General features: G+C 36.6%; 1 long non-coding RNA gene across 1 annotated transcript in view; it reads right to left on the bottom strand.

Moving 5' to 3' along the window:
- The window catches only part of LOC128314871 (uncharacterized), a 241188-nt gene extending 218845 nt beyond the window's left edge, over positions 1-22343 (bottom strand). Inside the window, exon 1 of the long non-coding RNA XR_008297028.1 lies at positions 22015-22343. This is a non-coding gene — a long non-coding RNA (uncharacterized LOC128314871). The remainder of the gene's footprint in view (positions 1-22014) is intronic.
- Between the last annotated feature and the right edge of the window lie 312 nt (positions 22344-22655).

Below are 22655 nucleotides of genomic sequence, written 5' to 3'. Positions count from 1 at the left end.
TACATCTCCATGACTTCTTTATAACTGGAAGTTCATACTTCTTAATGACCTTCACCAGTTTTGTTCCTCATCCCCCAACCCACCCTTCCTTTCTCAAGTGAAATCATACGGTATTTGTCTTTCTGTGTCTAAATTATTTCACTTAACATAACACCCCCTAGGTCCTCCATGTTTGTTGTTGGAAATGATAAGATTTCATTCTTTTTTATGGCTGAGTAGTATTTGTGTGTGTGTGTGTGTGTGTGTGTATGCACAACCTCTCCATCCATTCACCCATCAATGGTCATTAGGTTGCTTCCATATCATGGCTATTATAAATAATGCTTCAGTGAACATTAGAGTGCCTATTTTTTTTTTCAAATTACTGTCTCTGTGTTCTTCAAAGAGATATTAAGCAGTACAATTGCTGGATGGTAGCTCTTTTTTTTAGTATCTTGAGGAACCTCTATATCATTTTCCATAATGGCTGCCCCAATTTACATCCCAGCAATGGTGCATGAGTGTTTCATATTCTCTGTGTCCTTGCCAATACTTTTATTTTTGCACTAGCCACTCTTAGGTGTACAGTATTAGTTCCTTGTGGTTTTGATTTGTATTTACTTGATGATTCGTGATGCTGAGGATCTCTTCATATGCCTGTTGTCAATCTATATGTCTTCTTTGGAAAAATGTCTATTCAGATGCTCCACCCATTTTTTAAATGATTTTTTCTTGCTATTGAGTTGTAGGAGCTCATTGTCTATTTTGGATATTAACCATGTTCTGTACATATCTGGTAATTCCATTAGGTCTAACATGTTCTTTAAGGGTAATCTTTTCTTACTGATTTTGTGTCTGGATAATCTATCTATTGATGTAAAATCCCCTACTATTATTGTATTGTATTCATTTTTTTTCCCTTTGGTTCTGTTAATATTTGCTTTACAAATTTTGGGGCTTATATGGTAGGTGCAAATATATTTATAAATGTTATATTTTCTTGCTGGATATACCCCTTATCATCATGTGGTGCCCCTTTTCATCTCTTGCTACAGTCTTTGTTTTAAAATCTATTTTGTCTGATAGTAGAATGGCTATACCAGCTTTCTTTTCATTGTCATTTGCATGGAATGTCTTTTTTTCCTTTCCTGCACTTTCAGTCTGTGTGTCCTTACTTTTGAAGTGAGTTTCTTATAGACAGTGTATATACGCATCTTTAACAAAAAATCCACTCACCCATCTAAGTCTTTTGGAGTTTTTGTCCATTTACAATCAAAGTAAATTATTCACAGGCTTGTACTTACTGTCATTTTTGTTAATTACTTTGTGGCTGATTTTATAGATCCTTTCTGTTCCTTTTTTCTTCTTTCTCTCTTCCCTTGTGGTTTCTTTAATTCTTTAATGTTTTGGTTAGACTCCTTTCTCATTTTGTATATTTACTGTAAGTTTTTGCTTTGTGGTTTTCATGAGGTTTACATATATTATCCCATGAATCTAACAGTCTGTTTTAAGTCGATAGCATCCTTAAATTTGAACACATTCCAAAAGTCTACATTTTTAGTCCCTTCTTTCATGTTTCATGTTTTTGGCATCACTTTTTACATTTTTAACTTTATGTATTCCTGAACTAATTATTATAGTTACAATTCATTTTACTACTTTTGTCTTTTAAACTTCTTAGTAGCTTCATAAGTGGTTTATCTACTACTTTATGTAAAATTTTTTTTTTATATTTATTTTTGAGAGAGAGAGACAGAGTGCTAGCAGGGGAGGGACAGAAAGAGAAGGAGACACAGAATGTTAGCACAGAGCCTGACGTGGGGCTCGAACTCACGAAAGCGAGTTCATGACCTGAGCCAAAGTCAGATGCCCAACTGACCGAGCCACCCAGGCACGCTTCTACTACCTTTATTATATATTTGTCTTTCCTACTGAGATTATTATTTTCAACTTTTCTTATTACTTAGTGCCATTTCTTTTCAGCTTGAAGAAGTCCTTTATTATTTCTTGTAATGTTGATTTAGTAGCAACAAACTCCTTTAGCTTTTTCTTGTGTAGTAGACTATTTACCTCTCCTTCAAACGTGAATGATAGCTTTGATGAGTATTCTTAGTTGGAAGTTTTTTCCTTTAAGCACCTTGAAGAGGTCATACAACCACCTTCTGGCTTGTAAAGGTTTTGCTGAGAAACCTGCTGATAGGTACAAGGGAAACCCTATAAGGTTAACGATTTGTTTTTCTCTTGGTGCTTTTAAAATTCTTTAACTTCTGCCATTATAATTATAATATGCCGTGGTATGGGTCTCTCTGGTTTCCTCTTATTTAGAACTCTCTAGGCTTCCTGGATTTGAAGGTCTGTTTACTCACCTAGGTTACCAAGTTACACAACTGCTCATCCCACCATCCTAGCATGGTAGGGTACCATGTCTGAGCTTGCCTGCTTGTGCTTGGAGGACATGTGGAGAGTAAATAATGTTATCTGCAGTGATTCCATCTCTAGGGAACATTGGTACATCAATCTCCTTCACAAATAGTCTGGATGCTTTTCAAACTTCTGGGTTTCTTATATTTTGTTTTTTGTTTTTGTTTTTGTTTTTCCTGGGTCTTGGGGTTAGCAAGACTATCCACAAGACCTCCAAGAGGAGAATCTCAGTTTCCTATAGCACTTTGAGACCTCTGGACATCAATACCATCCCAGATATTCTGGGGGCTTGTTTCTCCAGTGCAGATGTCAGGTGCTGTGCTGCCTGATGTGGAACGCAAACCCCTCGCTCTTCTTGCTCTTCTAGTAGAAGCACTGTCTGGTGAGATCCCTCCATACTGTGTGTTGCCATAGTATAGGGGCTTTTGTGTGTGTGTCTGTGTGTGTAAGCCTGTCTCTGTCTCTCCTACTCATTGTGATGTGGTACTTTTGTCCTTTGTTGTGAAGAACAGTTCATCTAGTTTTCAGATAGCAATGATCTTTATGAAGTTGTAGACTTGGTGTGTCCACAGGAGAATGCAAGTTCATGATCTTCCTATGCTGCCATTTTGGACTCCCTTCCCCATGATGACATTCTTACTACAAATCTGTTTGTGCAATTTTGAAATAATCCGTTCTAAGGACATACCAAATTATACTGAGAAGATGAAAAACAAGAAAAAAAAGCTTCACTTTTTCTCAAAAGGTAGTTGTTTAAAATAAAAGGAAGAGCTCCAATTTTCTCATTGTTATAGTCTCATTTATTTCGCTATTGCAGTGGGACCACTTATCACCATTTACTTTAGAGCAGAAACGTGGCTTGTTTCTTTTTAATATTTCTATTCTTATCGTGTTCCAAAATGGGTTTTTGGCATTAAGTAGACTACAGAAACAAAAATAAGAAAACATTTGCCCTAGACTTTGTTGTAGGCTTATCAATAAAGGTATTTCTTTTAAGAATCAGTGACCTCCAAATCAACCATTTAATTCCTGAGTTTCTCCCAAGAAAACTGGGGAGATTCAGGAGACAACATTTATAACAGAAGATTTCCCATTTTTGCACTAGTTTTACTTCTCGGCTGTCATCATTCTAAGTAGTGCAGAGCAGAAGGCTGGTTGGGTTTTCTAGAAAATGGAAACTTCTAAACTAAATACAGCTTGGGAGCTACCATGCTATATTCTAATAATTAAAATAATTGATTCAATCAAGCAAATATAAAAACTGTTTTCTAATCCCCTTCACTTTTTAAAGTAAATTTCTTTACTACATTCCTGAGTAAAACAATGAATATTTTTTAGCTTGATTTATTTTCTTAAGATGACATTTTAAATTTTAAAAAATCCTAAGAGAAGATGCGTTTTCTTTCATAAGGCAGAGTAAATGATGCTAAACTAGTTTATACTGTTCTTAGCTGCTGAAATTTGTGTGAGTGCCATATTATACACCATTTTTATTAGAATACTAGATTTGGTTGTAATTATTTTATGAAAAATATGGTCAATAACATTGAAGTAAATCACAAACTTAGAAAGTTGTATAAATAATGTCAAATACATTATCACTGTATATGTACTGCTCTTTCATTTTGTTCTTGATCAGTCTCGATTAAATGATACATGAATATTTATTCCAAGTAGTACTACTAATTTCATAACAAGGGAAATCTTGTTTCAATCACAGATTTATACATTAATTTAAAACAACATTGTAATCTGACATCCTTCTCATCTTTTCATATATATTGAAAGAGTTTCACTTCTAGTTATGGTGGTGTACTTTGTATTACAGGAAATGTATAAACTCTCAATAAAATTACTTGAAGGCACTGGAAAGCAAGGCAGAGCAGAGAATAGGAAGATACAGTGTGGAAGGTAGACACCATGTTGGAGCAGGAGGTAGTGTATACTTGGAAAAGGTAACGGCATAGTAAGGCTTCCATCAATGACATGGGAGTTACTACAACTCAAATACAAAGCAGCAGTTTTACTGGTTTAAAAACCCAGACCATAGAGTTTCAAGCACCCAAAGTAAGTGGAAAGTTAGTGAGGATACTGAAAAGGAAATAGCCAGAGAGGAAAAACTCATATCATGGTACAAACTCTGTCCAAGTCCTTGGCTGATCCCATGAGTAGGACAGACCCTAAGCAGTCCAACTAAAACTAAAAACACTGTACAGAGATTCTAGCTTATTACAATCACAAAGGAGACAGGAGTTTTCAATCTAGGTTTAGCCAAATTAATTGCTAATTTTTTTTCAGTATTTGAAGAATGTAAAAGAATATAGTGTCTACTTGACAAAATCAAGGATAAAATCCAAACTTTAGACATGTGTTTTGGGCATAAAAATTTAAAAAAAAAAGTATTCCAGATTGACTTTGAAATGCTGAATTAGCAGAAGAGCATTTTAAAATAGCTTATACGAAAAGCATCAGCAACAAAAATAAAAAGAACCAAGACCATATCAAACTAAAAAGCTTCTGTACAGCGCACACACACACACACACACACACACACACACACTCACAAATCAACAAAATGAAAAGACATGAGGGAGGGAGAAAAATTTGCACACCACATATCTAATAAGGGGTTAACAACCAAAATCTATGAAGAACTTGTACAACTCAAGAGCAAAAATTAATAATCTGATTTAAAAATGAGCAAAGGAGCTGAATAGCCATTTTCCCATAGATGATATTCAAATGGCCAGAAGGTATGTAAAAAGATGCTCAATATCACTAATCATCATGGAAATACAAATCAAAACCACAATGAGAAATCTCTTCAAACTTGCTAAAAAGGTTACTATCAAAAACACAAGAAGTAACAAGTGTTGGTGAGGATGTGAAGAAAAGGGTGTACTGGTGCATCCTTGGTGAGAATGTAAATTGGTGCAACCACTATGGATAACAGTGTGGAGGTTCCTTTAAAAATTAAAAATAGGGGCAACTGGGTGGCGAGTTGGTTAAATGTCCAACTTTGGCTCAGGTCATGATCTCAGTTTGTGGGTTCGAGCCCCACATAGGGCTTTGTGTTTACAGTTCAGAGCCTGGAGCCTGCTTCAGATTCTGTGTCTCCCTCTTTATGTCTCTCCCCTAGCTCACGCTCTGTCTCTCTCTCTCAAAAATAAACATTTAAAAAATTAAAAATTAAAAATAGAACTACTATATGATATAGTAATTCCATTTATGTATATGTATCCAAAGTTAAAACACTAGTTTAAAAAGATACATGCACCCCCATTTCCTTTTCTTTTTTCCCCATTTTAATTTCAGTATTACTTATAATAGCCAAGACAGGGAAGCAACCTAAGTACTCATCAACAGATAAACGGATAAAGAAAATGTCACACACACACACACACACACACACACACACACGAATATTATTGTCATAAAAAAAGAAGGAAATGTTACTGTGTGGTATGGATGGAACTTGAGGGCATGATGCTAACTGTATAAGTCACAGAGAAAGACAAATATTGTATCATTTTACTTACATATGCAATCTGAAAAAACTCAATTTACAGAAACAGAACAGATTGGTGGCTGCCAGAGATGGGGAGGCAGGGGTAGAAATCAGGGAAGTGGGTGAAGTAGGTCAAAAGGTACAGCTCTAGTTATAAATAAGTTCTGGAAATATAATGTATAGCATAACTACAATTAACAATATTGTACTTTATCTTTGAAAACTGCTAAGACAGTAAATCTCAAAAGTTCTCACCACACACACAAGAAGTGGTAACTATGTGAGGTAATGGATGTTAACTAAACTTAGTGTGGAAATCACTTTGCAATATATAAACATATCAGATCCTTACTCTGTACACCTTAAAATTACACAAAATTTTATGTCAATTATGTCTCAATAAGGTTGGGGAAAAAACCACTCATGCATGTTTGAAAAATTCAAATTATATACTTAAAGTTTCATGCTCAGCTATAAAATAGATTTAAAGTTGACTGAGGGACTTCTTTACAAATGCAATGCCTTTACCACAAGGTGATGGTCTGAAGCATTTCCCTTGTTTCTCATTTAAAGCCACTATCTTCACCCCTAACTATCCAAGTTCCACAGCATTCTCCAAAGGAGAACATGCAAATTCTTCCTTTCACGTGTTTGTTCTTATTATTTCTTAAGTTCACTTTTACATTGGTACCACTTTAGCCTTTATCATTTCACAGAAAGAGTCTTCCTGTGCTCCTTCTCTTGTCCTATCTTCTTCAGATCCTTCCTTCATATTCTCACTAGATCATTCTTTACAAAATATGGCTCCAAAGAACTTCAATTTTTTTATTCATCAACACGTTTTTCTTAAAATAATATTCTAACCTGAACGTATAAAATTCTATTCATCTGCAATCTGACTAATGCCTTCAATCTTATCTTCTGTAACTCCTTTTATTCTAGGCCTCAGAAAAAATAAAGGACATAATTCCATATATCTAAATATTTAAAAGATGTAAATGAAGCCACATAATAAAATACTGTATGCTTCTACTTAAACTTTCACATCAATAACATTGAAAACTATATGCAAAACTATGCTTTTAAGAGGCTTAAAGCAAATAGGTTATTTTAGAAATAGCTAATGTAACTATGCTAAAGATCATATAGGAAAATATGCACTTAGTAAATGAACAAAAAGAAAAATCTCAGCAGAGAAATAGAAAGTATACAAAAGAACCAAATGTGAATCTGAGCATTAAAAATACAGTATGTGAAAATAGTTAATTTGGTGAGGTTAATAGCAGATTGGCGGTGCCTTTGGGGACCAATCAATCAAAAGCATACAGTTGCTAAAATAATGGGGGAGGGATAAAACAAATAAATAAGCAGAGCTTCAGAGCACTGTGTGATAAAATCATCCGATATACAGGTAATTAGATTCCAGAAGAGAAGGTAAAGACTGGGATGCAGTAAGAGAAGACGACGACGAAGGAGAAGGAGAAGGAGAAGGAGAAGGGCAATAATGAATAAATAATGGCAAAGTTTTTCCAAAATTGGTCAAAAGCCTAAATTTACACCTTTCAAGAAACATAGCAAATCCTAAGAGGAATAAATGCAAAGAAAATCACACCTACACACCCCATAATCAAATTTCCGAAATAACAAAAATGTCAAAATCTCAAAGCCAGAGGAAGCAAACATATTACAATACCATTTATTCCTTAATTCTCATTAGAAAAATGAAGTCCAAAGACAGTAGGAGGAAGTGCTGGAAGGAAAACAAAAACTGTCCTCCAAGAATTCTATCTCTATCAAAAATATTCTTCAAGAATGAAATCAAAATGGAGTTTTAGCTAAATAAAAATAAAGAAGTTGTCATTAGCTGAACTGCATTATACAAAATGCTACAGTAGGATCTGCAAGATGAAGGAAAATGTTCCTTGGATCTTTAGAAAGGAACTGAGAGTACCAGAAATGTTAAATATGTGAGTAAATATAAAAGATTATGTTTTTCCTTTTACTTTCTTTACACGAGGCTCATGAAATTGTACTTTGGGATTTATAATCTATCCAGAAGAAATAAATACATATGGCAACTAGGGAAAGGAATGAGCAGTAATGGATAAGTAGGGCTATACAGTAGCCAAGTTCTTTCATTTTATGTGAAGTGATACAATATTAAATCTGAGTTGATAGTGACAAGGTAAAGATACATATTTTAACCCCCCAAAAAACTACGAAAAATAATTCAAAGAGGTATGGCTAAAAAGACAGCAGATAAATGGAGTACAAGAACAAAGACTCCTAGAATATCAAAGATGGATGAGAGTGCAGAGTACAATATTTGATCCACTGTCAGAATCCCTTTTATGAACATTTGACTGCTCATTTAGCCTTGACACTGCTCACATACTTCCGGATGAGAGGGCTCATGAGGCACCCCATTGCCCTAATGTTTCTGGTTCTAAGTTATACTTCTATGGAAAAGGTCTCTTCCTTCACAGAAACTATTACCTCTTATTCAATACCTAAACATCCATTACCTCTCCAGGTTCCCCCTTTTTATGGCTAGAGAAAGGAGGTTGTTCTCTTCCAGATGAGCCCCAGATGACTTTATGCATCCCTGTGTCTTCTCCTAGCATCCTGTGTTCCTTTGTACCCTTTGCAAAAATATAAAGGACTTGACTGTCTACTAATTTTATTTGTTTAGTGAATGTGCCTGACACCTAATAGGTGCCCAACAAAAATGAAATTAAAATTAGCATGATTGGACAACTGCGTAGCGATCCACCATATGGAAGAATAATCTTCAAAAGGATTAGGAATCTAATGCAAAAAAAAAAAAAAAAGTGAAACCAAACAAGCATTTGAAAGCATGAGTAAATTTCTCTTTAACTTTGGCACAGGAAAGTTTTCTAACTATTACACCAATTTAGAGGCAATATAAAAAAAAGAGTAAATGAACTTTTCTTTAATATTTAGAAAAAAATCCACTATAAACAAAATCCAAGAACAGCTGGCCAAGTGGGAGAAAATATTTGCAATGAAAACCACAGGAAAGGACTAATGGCATACATGAAAACTATCAAGTATCAGAAAGAGAAGTGAATATTTGTATCATGAGCCAGATAGTCTTTTACATATTAAACATTTTTTTAACATTTATTAATTTGAGAGAGAGAGAGATGGAGATTGAGAGAACTCAAGTTGGGGAGGGAAACAGACAGAGGCAGATCAAAATCCTAAACAGGCTCCAGGATCTGAACTGTCAGCACAGAGCTTGACACGGGGCTCAAATCCACCAACTGTGAGATCATGATCTGAGCCGAAGTCAGACACTTAGCTGACTGAGACACCCAGGCACCCCATCTTTTACAAATTTTTACAGGTATTATTCTATTTAGCCTTCACCTTTAAAAAATTGTTTTATAGATAAGGAAACTAAGTTACAGAGTTAAGCAACTTGCCTAGGAAATGAATCAAGAACAGAAGGAGTGAAGCATGCAGTTGCTCCTAATACTCTACATGGGTCAGGACTACTGTTCTGATGTCTTCGGCCACAGTTCCTCACTAGTTTGCTTGCCTTTACGCTACCTTTTTCCCTCTAGCATTTTCATACACCCCTATTGGGAATATCTCTTCCCTTCTCTGATTCTCACATTCTATAGAAACCTACTCCAGCTAGCTTCAGTGTACCCCCCCCCCCCCCCCCCAGTTACCAATCCCATCCTGGTCATGGCCCTCATGGTTGCCTCCTGAAGCAAAATGGAATCAATAAAATAGTATTTTGTCAAAGATGACCGATCTTGCTTTAAATAATGAAGTATAAACAGCAATCAGCATTATCATTCCATATTATTGAGATTATATCCTAGTTACAAGATAGTTTCCAATGTGTGAGTTTCCGGACTTATCTTGAATGTGTCTTCAATTTCCACTTTTGATTTAGGTTTGTCTGAATTACAATTTGTATTGATCTTCTTGGTGTATATTCCTGAAGGGTATCTTGTGAATAAAAGAGCAAGATGAGGTATGGACATGATCGAAACAGCCAACTATCAGCTTTGGTGACAACAATTTACTACTCTATTAAAGGGTTACAAAACTTACTTTTATGGGCCACTGTTTGACATAGTCTGGGTTTCTTAATCATAATACCGAGTTGAAGATACTGTGGTAAAAACCCAAAATATTCAATTTTATATTCCACTATCTTCTAATATCAGTGTTCACACATATCATGAAATGAGGGTTAGTTTGTTTACTACTTCCTTGTGATAATTAATGTCAAAACTATGACTCTTTTGTTCCGTCTCCATCAAAATCTTAGGTCATGTTGAAAATACCACATTCCTTTAAACGCAAATCAGTTTTATAGGTGATGCTATAAACACCTAAAACACAGCTGATATGATCAAGTGGGATTTATTCCTGGGTTTCAAGGTAGTTCAATATTTGCAAATCAATTAATGTGATACATCTCATCAATATGAGAGAGGCTAAGAAACATATGATCACTTCAATAGATGCAGAAAAAGCATTTGACAAAGTACAACATCCATTCATGATAAAAACCTTCAACAAAATAGGTTTAGAGGACACATACCTCAACATAATAAAGGCTATATATGAGAAAACCACAGCTGACATCATCCTTAATGGGGAAAAACTGAGAGCTTTTCCCCTAAGGTCACGAATAAGACAAAGATGCCCGCTGTTACCACTTTTATTCAACATATTACTGGGAGTCCTAGCTACAGCTATCAGACAACAAAAAGAAATAAAAGGCATCCAAATTGGCAAGGAAAAGGTAAAACTTTCACTATTTGCAGATGACATAATACCATATATAGAAAACCCTAAAGACTGCACAAAAAAACACTGCTAGAAGTGATAAATGAATTCAGTAAACTCGCAGGATACAAAATCAATGTACAGAATCTGTTTCACTACTGGTGTATACCAACAATGAAGCAGCAGAAAGAGAAATTGAGAAAACAATCCCACTTATAATTGCATCCCAAATAATAAGATACTGAGGAACAAACCTAACCAAAGAGGTGAAAGACCCGTAATGTGAAGACTATAAAACACTGATGAAAAAACTCAAGACACAAAGAAAGACATTCCATGCTCATAGATCAGAAGAACAAATAATTGTTAAAATGTTGATACCCCCCAAAACAATCTACATATCCGATGCAACCCCTATCAAAGTAACACCAGTGTTTTTTTTTCACAGAACAATTCTAAAATTTGTGTAGAATCAGAAAAGACCCTAAATAGCCAACTTAATTTTGAAAAAGAAAAGCAAAGCTGGAGGCATCACAATTTCAGACCCCAAGTTATATTAAAAAGCTGTAGTAATCAAAAAAAAAGTATGGTACTGGCACAAAAATAGACACGTAGATCAATGGAACAGAATTTAAAAAAAAAACAGAAATGAACTCACAATTATATGGTCAATTAATCTTTGACAAAGCAGGAAAGAACATCCAGTGGGAAAAAAGACAGTTTCTTCAACAAATGGCGTTGGGAAAACTGGACAACAACACAGAATAAAACTGGACCACTTTCTTACACCATACATAAAAATAAATTCCAAATGGATTCAAGACCTAAATGGGAGACCTGAAATCATAAAAATACTAGAAGAGAGCAAGGCAGTCACCTCTTTAACATCGGCTGTAGCGACATCTTTCTAGATATGTCTCCTGAGACAAGGGAAACAAAAGCAAAAATAAACTATTGGGACTATATCCAAAACAAACAAACAAACAAATAAACAAACAAAAACAAAACAAAACAAACTTCTGCACAGCAAAGGAAATAGTCCAAAAAACTAAAAAGGTAACTTACAGAATGGGAGAAGACATTTGCAAATGACATATCTGATAAAGGGTTAGTATCCAAAATCTCTAAAGAACTGATACAACTCAATACCCAAAAACCAAATGAGCCAATTAAGAAAAGGACTCAAGAAATGAACAAACAATTCTCCAAAAAAAAGACATGCAGATGGCCAAAAGACACATGAAAAAAAATGCTCACTCATCATCAGGGAAATAAAAATCAAAACCGCAATGATGTATCACCTCACACCTGTCAGAATGGCTAAAATACACAACACAAGAAACAAAAGGTATCGGTGAGGATGTGGGAAAAGGGGAACCTCTTACACTGTTGGTGGGAATGCAAACTTGTGTAGCCACTGTGGGGAACAGTATGGAAATTTCTCAAAAAGTTAAAAATAGAATTACCTTATGATACAGTAATTGCACTACTGGGTATTTACCTGATGAATATAAAAACACGAAGAGTACATGAATCCCTATGTTTACAGCAGCACTATTTACAATAGCTAAGATACAGAAGCAGCATAAGTGTCCAGCAAAGATGCAGTATTTATATACAATGGAATACTATTCAGCCATTAAAAAAGAATGAAATCTTGCCATTTGCAATGACGTGGAGAGAGCTATAGAATATAAAGCTAAGTAAATACAACAGTCAAAGAAAGACAAATACCGTATGATTTCACTCATATGTGAAATTTAAGAAATAAACCAACAGAAGAAAATAAAACGAGAGAGAGAGACAAATCAAGAAGCAGACTTAATTATAGAGAACAAACTGACAGTTACTGCAAGGGAGAGAGGTGGAGAGATGAATTAAATAGGTGATGGGTATTAAGGAGTGCACTTGTCATGATGAGCACAGGGTGATATATGGAATTGTTGAATTACATATTATACTCCTGAAACTAATGTAACACTATGTTAACTAATTGGAATTAAAGAAAACTTAAAACATAACACAGTTGGTGTTCTTTCAACAAAAATTAAGATCTATAAGTTTTAGACTGAGTGGTTACTTATAAGACTGTACTAAATTCTTCAAGAGAGAGTTGAATAGATCACAGGTCTACTTCAAGTAGCTTACAGTTTACTTAATGGAGACAAATACATAACTAATAGAAGGCATCACAAAAATTAATTGGTTGCCTTAGCTTTATAATAACAAACTGGATATAGGCCAGTTACAGTGAATTCCTTGCAATACCCCAAAGCAAAAGTTATAAATTCACCCTAAGTTACTCTGTGTGGGACAACTAGTTGACTCCAGGTCTCAACATCACTGCTACTCAAAGTGTGGTCTATAGAACAAAGTGTGTGAGACTGATCCTCAGTGAGTCAGAGAAAAAAAATTAGGGTAAGCATTTAGAAATATTTATAAAAATTTGATAAGGTAATTCTTTCTGTTAAATAATAAAACATTGAGGCTTGTATTAGTATTACTAAATTAATTGATGTTAACAATGAATTATGGATATTTTATATACTTCCATTCATCAGCTCTGGAAAACTTTAAAAAGTAAACCAATTATTACATTAGTTCTCTTCACAACACTGGTCAGTTGGCAAGGATTCCAGCATTCAGTTACGTACACTGTAAACATCAGAATGCTGGATGATCTATCTTCTTATGTTGACATTTTATTCTATTTGCAATGTGGAAAATAAATGTAGTAAAAGCCAGCTAGTATTTCCTGGAAATCTTTCAAGTTCTTTGTCATTTTATAATTTCCTTAGAATGTTTCATTTTTATTTTTTTTTAATTTTTTTTAATGTTTATTTATTTTTGAGACAGAGAGAGACAGAGCATGAATGGGGGAGGGTCAGAGAGAGAGGGAGACACAGAATCGGAAGCAGGCTCCAGGCTCTGAGCTGTCAGCACAGAGCCCGACGCGGGGCTGGAACTCACGGACCGCGAGATCATGACCTGAGCCGAAGTCGGATGCTCAATCGACTGAGCCACCCAGGCGCCCCTAGAATGTTTCATTTTTAAAGGTAAGTCTATTATATGGATTTTAAATAGCTTTATTGAGGTCTAATTTACATTCAGTAATATATACCCTCATTTTAGGGTGTATGAAATTCATAGTTCGATGAATTTTGGTAGTTGGATATAGTCATGTAAGCTCCACCAAAAATGAGAACCCAACTCTAACGGCAATCCATCCAGTCTGGAGGGTTAACTTGCTTCAAGTTAACAACCTCCTTGCTTGCTAACCTAAAGCCCTTGATCTGTAGCAGAACTAATTTATTTTCTTTGACATTTGCAGACGACTGGCCTTGGGGAGTGAAGGACCAGAACTGTTCCTAGGCCACAGAGGTCAGCAAGTCTGTTTGAGGCCATCTTGGCTTTCTGATTAGCTCAGCGATTTTTTCAGCAATATATTTTTCTTCTTTAAGGTCACACAAAAGGTTTTACTGACCTCCCTTTATGCATCTGTAGATCTTGCCCTCCTTTGCAGAAAGAACAGAATACTCTTGTACAGTACCCTAGGTACCAAGGAACTAGACCTTCTTGCATGACCTCCCCTGGGCACCAAGGATCTAGAACTTCTTACACAACCTCTGAGCACTGAGATAGCTCTGTAGTTATCATTGAGTCTGCAGGTAATCAAGAAATGTCACAGACCAACCACTCCACTCCCTGAAGTGATTAAACCCCTTTAAAAAAATCCTGGGCCAGGCAGAAACCTGAGAGTCCACCTTCTCCCCAGGTGGCTGGCCTCCTGGATAAAGCTCAAATTTCTTTCCAATCAGAACTCTTGAGTATTGGCCTGTGGAGCTCCTGGAAGCCAGACTTGGGTTTCAGTGATACAACTATGCTTAGCACAAGGGTAAGAGCTACAAAAGTGGAGAGCTTACTTCAGATAGCTCCCTCCTGTACTTTCTCTGCCCACAGACTCCCTACCAGAAACTGTTCTGCTTTTGTTCACTCTTCACTGCGTCTGAGTTTTATAGTTGTTTTCTGTGAAAGCCCTCCGGTAGGATCTTAGAATCTATCATTCCCTAGGGTTTGTATTTTCTCTTTGTTTTAAAATTTCCTTTTTAGAAACTAGTTGTATTGAATTTACAAAAGTATTGGCCTACGATATCTGGAAATTTTTACAAATCTGTTTCTTCATTATACGTTGTTTGAGAAGCACAGCTCTAAACCAGAGGTCCTCAAAATGTGCTGTTAACTCATTTGAGGAACTCGGTATAAAGCAAGATGCAGTCCCATGCTAATTCAATAAGCCTGGCACTCTTCTATATATTTTTTCCCACCCTAGGTAATTCTGATTCACACAAACTTTGAGAATCAATCACTAAATTAATCCCAATTTAACTTTCAGAATTCTGGCTTAACCTTGTTCCATTCATTAAAGGCTACACAGTAGACAGAGTTGACTAACCAAGCTGTCTAAGGCCTATTATTGGATTAAGAATTTTTGATTATATGACAGACGTTAGTTTATCACTAACTGTGGTCTTTTCACACGCTAGTTGTAATTTGGATAGCAAAATGAATAAGGACCCTGTTCTGATAGGACGTACTATCAGAAACACAGAAAACCTTTTGATATTAGCCAGTTAAATGGTCCCAAAACAGGAGGAATGTAATTTTCCTACTGGTAAAGTATAAACATTTTCTGTAAGTTACTAATATTCTCACAAATACAACTTCTCCATTTTTCTCTCAATTTAAGCTTCATGCAATGAAACATATCTGAAGTCTTACATGATGTCAGCAATAGGCCTTACCTTTTTCGATACAGTGTGCACCCCTCTTCCTTTTTTCCACCAAATGCATATCAGTTGCCTCCCTAACAGTGATTGTACTGTGTGGCCTCAGAACTGGGAGCATCAGAATCTCCTGGGAAATTCTTTGAACTGCAGATCCATGAGCCTTACCCCAAACCTGCTCAGTCAGAAACTCTGAAATGGGACATTATGAATAAGAGGACTCCCTGGTGATTCTGATGTGAGCTAGTTTGAGAACCTCTTCATTAAGGTATACCACATACTAACTCATACCACTCACCTTGTTGGTGGACCTAAAGGGGCCTAAGAATACAGCTGAATGCCACCCTAATTTCCCGTCTTCTCTTTCTAGTTCTCTCTACCTACACAGCCAGTGTTCCTGTCACACTTACCCATCTTGACAAGGACAATCTAATCTCCCTCCTAAAAATGTTAACACTTTAAGGAGGACAGCTAAAGAAAGCACACTTAATTAGTTAATGACCAATAAAAATTTTTTTTCTTAATTCTGGGACTGGGGGTATCTGTCACGTATCTTCACATTCCGTAATAGGGGAGCAACTCCTGTGGTTCATATTTGAGACTGACCCTGGTACAGAGTACTGAAAATTTCTCTCCTACAACTATGTTAATTTCAGTAGAAAAGCGTTTACTTCCCTCTACCTTCATTTTCCCCTTCCTTCCTTTAATCATTATAAAACAACTACATGGCAAGATTGAAAGGATGGATGGATAAATATTGTTGACTTAACTTCATGCCAAAGTTTAAAACAAAACTTCTTCCCTAAATTCTATTTAAAAAGAAAAAAAAACAAAACTGTGGTATAGCTATGATTATTCCTATAGCTACAGAGCACATAATGTCTTTTTTTAAAAGAGATTTTATTTTTAAGTGATCTCTTCACCCAAAGTTGGGCTCAAAGTACTACCGTGAGGTCAGGAGTCACACGCTCTACCAACTGAGCCAGCCAGGTGCCCCAAGAGCACATAATGTCTTAAAGTGCCCTTTAGAATGATCACATTACAGTATAAGTTCTAACATACTCTCAAATAAATCCATATAACCAGGAAACCAAGGTGATGACAAATTTTAACCTGAATGTTTACTTAGAAATTCCTAGTGCTTTTTGTGTATACATAAGCCAAGCTCTCATCTCAGAAGCCAATTAACATTATACAGAGATGTTTGTATAAGCAACTGAGGCACAGATAAAAATTTAAATAATATAATTTGGAAAAAGTGAAAAAATAAAAATTACATTTATCAAGGTCTCGCTTCCTTTTAATAGAAAAATTATTGAAAGGGCCCATCTTAACATTCACTCCAGTAACCCATGGGAAAGCTGAATTGTAATTTATTTTCCTTTCTAGTAAGTTAACTGAGAATTTCTAATCATTCAGTATATGTTTTGATTCATTAAGTATCCTGTTCAAATTTTATTTGGTCCCCCCAATCAAAGTACTAAATCCTCCTAACAACAAACACATGGAGAGATGGATGTGTTGAGGCCAGTAAATGGTTCTGGCTACATTGCTTTTGGGAGAGAAGACAAGACAAATTTTTTTGTTTGGTGTGTGTGTGTGTGTGTGTGTGTGTGTGTGAGAGAGAGAGAGAGAGAGAGAGAGAGAGAGAGAGAGAATCTTAAGTAGGATGCACGCTGTCAGTGCAAGTTCGTGGCTCAGCCTCATCAACCATAAGACCATGACCTGAGCTGAAATCAAGAGGTCGACGCTTAATCAATTGAGCCACCCAGGCTCCTCAGGACAATTAAAAAAATTAATGTTTATTTATTTTTGAGAGAGAGATACAGAGAGACAGAGAGAATGAACAAGGTGGGAGGGCAGAGCGAGAGGGAGACACAGAATCTGAAGCAGGCTCAAGGCTCTGAGCTGTTTGCACAGAACCTGATGTGGGGCTCAAATCCACGACCACAAGATCATGACCTGAGCCAAAATTGGACACTTAACTGAGCCACCCAGGCATCCCTGGGACAGTTTTTGATCAAAATTATTTAATAATTACCTGATCTAGTGATAAATTGGCAGGGTGCTAATTGAGTTACACCTGGAAGGCAGACACTACATGACTCAGGAGAGATTAGGAGTGGTTTCCATGCAAACCACAGAGTAGAAGTAAAATGAAAAATCCTGATGAAGGCTAAAAGTGCAATAAAAATGCCATGGTAGGATATACTCGAACTCTTGTTTACTTTGGTAGAAAATGGAAAAAAGTTTGGGATGCAGTAGATATAACCGTAAGCTGTAAATTTCAGCACTGTAAGAAATGTCACTCAAGTGTTTAAATCCTGAGAATGAGTGCACACATCCTTTAAATGTGTAACAGTCTCTCTCCAATCAACAGGAAATTTCAGATTTCTCATTTTCTACTGAATGTGTTACACATCTCTGAAATGGTAGTCTGGAAATCAATGGTTTGGTGAAAGGATGTCTTATCCTTGGGTTTTTCCCAAAAGTCTTTGGTACTGAGTATGAATTAGTTCGAAAAAAAAAAGTTTTCTTGCATAGGTGGATATTTATCATCTTTATGGATATATTTAGGTCCTAAAATTCTATGTATTAGCTGTATGGCACTTGAAACACTGTCAAATTCTAACTGTGTCATTGCAATTTACAGTGAGCCAACCATCAGTGGGAAGCAACCAGAGTGGCACATATGGTCTCTGTCACAACAAGTCAACTCCGCAGGACAAAAGCAGCCGGAGGTACTATGTAAATGGACAAGTATGGCTATATTCCAATAAAACTTTAATGACACTAGAGCAGAATTTCATGTAATTTCCAAGTGTCACATAATATTATCCTTCTGATTCTTAAAAACACCTAAAATGTAAAAGCTATTATTAGTTTGTGGGCCATACACAAACAGGTGTTGAACTGGACCTGGCCTGTGGGCTATAGTTGGCTGACCTCTCAGCTAAATGTAGCATAATTTGATCCCCTAGTGATGGACACCTGAGTCATTTCTAACCTATGCCATAAGAAACACTGCTTGAATAGAGAACACTGTACATATATTTATCACCTATAAAAATATCTGTCTAGGGGCCCCTGGGTGGCCCATTTGGTTTGGTGTCTGAACGCAGCTGAGGACATGATCTTGTGGTTTGTGAGTTCAAGCCCCAAACCAGGTTCTGTGCTGACAGGTCAGAGCCTAGAGCCTGCTTCACATTCTCTCCCACCACTCACTCTCTCTGCCTTTCCCCTGCTCTTCTCTTTCTGTCACTCTCTCAAAAATCAATAAATATTAAAAAAAATACATCTGTCTAAATTTCTCAAAAGTAAACTCTTAGCTTAAAGGGTCTTTGCTTTTTATTCTTGATAGAGATTCCAAATTGTCTTCTAATTAAAGTTGTATCAGTGTAAACTCCCAGACATACTATGAGTAAGCCTGTTCTCCAAAGCCTCATCAGCAAGTTGTGTGAAGCTTCTAGATTTTGTCAGTCTGACCGGTAAACAAAAGTGCATATAGTTTTAATTATATTTCTCTTATGAATAGAGTTGATGTTTTTTGTTTTATTGTTTAGGAGTCACTGAAAATTTTCTTTGCTGCCAACTACTAGTATCATTTTCTCACTTTTCTATTAGCTTGTTGGTCTTAATTTCTAAAAGTCTTCATACATGAGGAAGGCACAAATGGTTAACTACAAGGTGGGGCACAAAACAACAGAGATTTGGTCACTTTTGTTTACTGACATAGCCCTTGCTCTTAGATAAATGGCAGATATAAATTTGTCTTTGTCTGTAAATGAATTACAAAATGTTTCCTAGTCATTTGTATTTTGACTTTGCTCAAGTTGATTTTGGCTGTGCATTATTTTCATGTATGTGGTTGAATTCATCAATCTTTTACAGTTTCTAGATTTTTTTTTAATTTTTTTTAACGTTTATTTATTTTTGGGACAGAGAGAGACAGAGCATGAATGGGGGAGGGGCAGAGAGAGAGGGAGATACAGAATCGGTAGCAGGCTCCAGGCTCTGAGCCATCAGCCCAGAGCCCGACGTGGGGCTTGAACTCACGGACCGCGAGATCGTGACCTGAGCTGATGTCGGACGCTTAACCGACTGAGCCACCCAGGTGCCCCTACAGCTTCTAGATTTTGAGAAGAATTTAGTAAGACCTTCTCTACTCCAAGCTTATAATGTAGTTCTTCCCTATTTTCTTCCTATAGTTGTATAATTTTTTTCTTAAATCTTGAAAGCATTGGGGCTTTTTTTCTTGATACATGGCGACAGAGGTGGATTCAACTTTTTTTTCACATTGACATTTTTATTAACATCAACTGTTTTTTAATTATTATTATTTTTAAAACAATAGCACAAAAATGTTTCAAGGAAGCAGTCTCACAATCTGATGAGCTTCTGAAATACAGTTAAGCCACACCAAATATGAATTCCTGTTAATAACACAAAAAATATTTTTAAAAAGAAAAAGAAAAGGAAAAAAGGAAGAAAAGAGGTAGGGCCAGAAAAATGGAATGAGGTTTAGAGTTAAAACTCACTGGATTAGTTAGGTGAGGCTTGCTAGTAGGATACACTGTTAAAGCGAAGAGTGGCATACAGGCTTACAGTTTTTGTTGTTTTATTTTAATTTTTTTAATGTTTGTTTATTATTGAGAGACAGAGAGACACAGAGTGTGAGCAGGGGAGGGGGCAGAGAGAGGGGGAGACACAGAACCCGAAGCAGGCTCCAGCTCTGAGCTGTCAGCACAGAGCCTGACACGGAGCCCGAACTCACAAACTGCGAGATCATCATGTGAGCTGAAGTCGGTCACCTAACCAGCTGAGCCATCCAGGAGCCCCCAGTTTTTGTTGTTTTTACCAGTTACCACTAATATGCGGCCCTTGCAGCAGTTAACAGGGACTTCTTACATGTCCAGAAGGAACCAGGAGAAGCCAGCGTTGATACTGTCAGAAAGAGGCTTAACGGTTGGCCTGTCAGACAACTAACCATTGTTAGCACAGTAAGTCCTTCAGGATGGCCTGGCTGAAAACCCTTTCATCGCTATGTCTCACCACTTGTATTGCACATTCCATCTCTTCCCTTACTACCTTCCTACTTCCACTATGAAATGCCTCCTTTGCTTGCTGTTTACATATATGAAAGCTATTAATATTTTCACATTAATAGTATACTCTAGTACTTAACTGAACTTGATAGTGTCATAATTTTAGTTACCCTTAAATGTTTAAGGTATGTATATTATATATATCATCTAAAAAAGAGTGATTCTTTACCACTTTTTTTAATGTTTATTTATTTATTTTGAGAAAGAGCATGCGTGCGCACATGTGTGCAGAGGGGCAAAGGGAGAGAGAAGCCCAAGAAGGTTCCACGCTGTCAATACAGAGCCTGACACAGGGCTCATTCTCACAAATCGTGCGATCATGACCTGAGCCAAGATCAAGAGTGCCTCTGTATGCCACTTTTTAAAAAATAACATCATGTGGTTATAATTCACTTATAAAATTCACTCTTAACACTGCCTCTTAAAATTTGTTAAGATATGTTCACTTATCTAACTATACATGCAGTAAATGCTAAAAAGTCTTACAAGAGGGCTTCCCTTTTTTGTTCCTATCTTTAGTCAGGAATGAGTGTAATATTCCACTGGGTTTGATGCTGACTTTGAGTTGAAATAGATGTAGTTTTATAATGTTAAGAAATTATTTATGTATTCTCATCATAAATAGTTAAATTTGGCAAATGTCTTAAGCATCTGTGAACACGATCATGACTTGACTCCCAGATATTATAATCAACGTATACATTATTTTTCCCGTATTCTACTTTTCAGCTACCGCCCCACCCCCCAATATCATCCCGATGAAGCTTGTGTTGCATATGACCTCACATGGTGGCTTCTGTGGTCATCTTAGCTGCTTTTGGCACTTTGATTCAGCATATTATAGCTGCCGCCTACTTTCACTCAAAAAGGAGTTCACTCAAAAAGGAGTTTTCTCTTTCATCTTTATGGTATAGCGTGATGTCCAGGAGGAAAAGGACATTGATGTCTCATTCCACCATGCTTATGTAGGGACTAAATCCTTTCTAAAATAGAACCACTGCTAGAGAAAAGTTGTTCAACCAAACCCCTTTTCCTCGAGTGGACACTGAACACTGTCCAGTTATCCTCCTGTTTTTCTCTAGTAGGAAAGATGTCCTGTTGCCCACAACAGGTCACATCCCTTTCTCATTGTCCATAAATAATAAAAGAGCTTAACTTTTATTGCTCTCTTGCTACCCATTCTTAATATTTCCTAATACTTCTTAATACTTCCTGAGCACCACCTTACTCTATCTCCCTAGGACACTTGTAAGGAAGGCACCAGGGAAGCAGGGGGAGAAGAGTGGGTAAGAAGTGGACTCTAAAGTGGGACAGCTGTGTTTGAACCTCACCTTTACATCCTATTTTGCCTTTCCCTTACAGCTTCTGAAGACATAAATGAAGTCTGATGATAGAACCTACTTACAGGTTGTGAAGAGTAGACGAGAGAATAGATTAGTACCTGTGACACAACAGAATGGGATGCTGTGAGATACAGCAGACTAGCACCCAAAGCAAGCTGTCACCAAATGTTTACTGTTGCTATCCTAACTTTCCAAATGTGAACAGAGTTAAAGGACATACCCAAGGTTCTGTGGTTGCTAACTGAAGGGAAGCAACTAAGTAGAGCTGTGATTCAAATCAAGCAAGTCATTCTCCAAAGCCTCTGCTCTTTTTATATGCTGTATTAGTTTGCTATGGCCACCATAACAAAATGCCACAAATCAGGTGGCTTAAACAGAAATGTATTGTCCCCCCCCCCCCCACAATCTCTATCCATCTCTCTGTTCTTGACTTTCACAAAGTCCTGTGAGTGAGGTCCTATTATTATACCTATTTTATGGATAAAGAAACTGAGTCACATATGGGTGAACATTCTATCATTCTCTCCCATCCTCATGCCCTTGCTCTTTAATGTGTGGTCTTGCACTTCATGGAGCCAAGATAAACCATCACGTAAGATTCCATCAGGTTCTCACCTGCACCTATGAATAATCTCCTCTTCCATTTCTGTCCTTGCCAGAGAGAGAACATCTTGACCCAACTTGGTGGGGATTGTGTTTTGAAAATCACCCTGTCTCTTTTTTCTTTTTTTTTTAACCA

This window comes from Acinonyx jubatus, chromosome A2 (genome assembly GCF_027475565.1).
Source record: "Acinonyx jubatus isolate Ajub_Pintada_27869175 chromosome A2, VMU_Ajub_asm_v1.0, whole genome shotgun sequence".
Classification (NCBI taxonomy): Eukaryota; Metazoa; Chordata; class Mammalia; order Carnivora; family Felidae; genus Acinonyx; species Acinonyx jubatus.
This window is presented reverse-complemented; position numbering and strand designations above follow the sequence as displayed.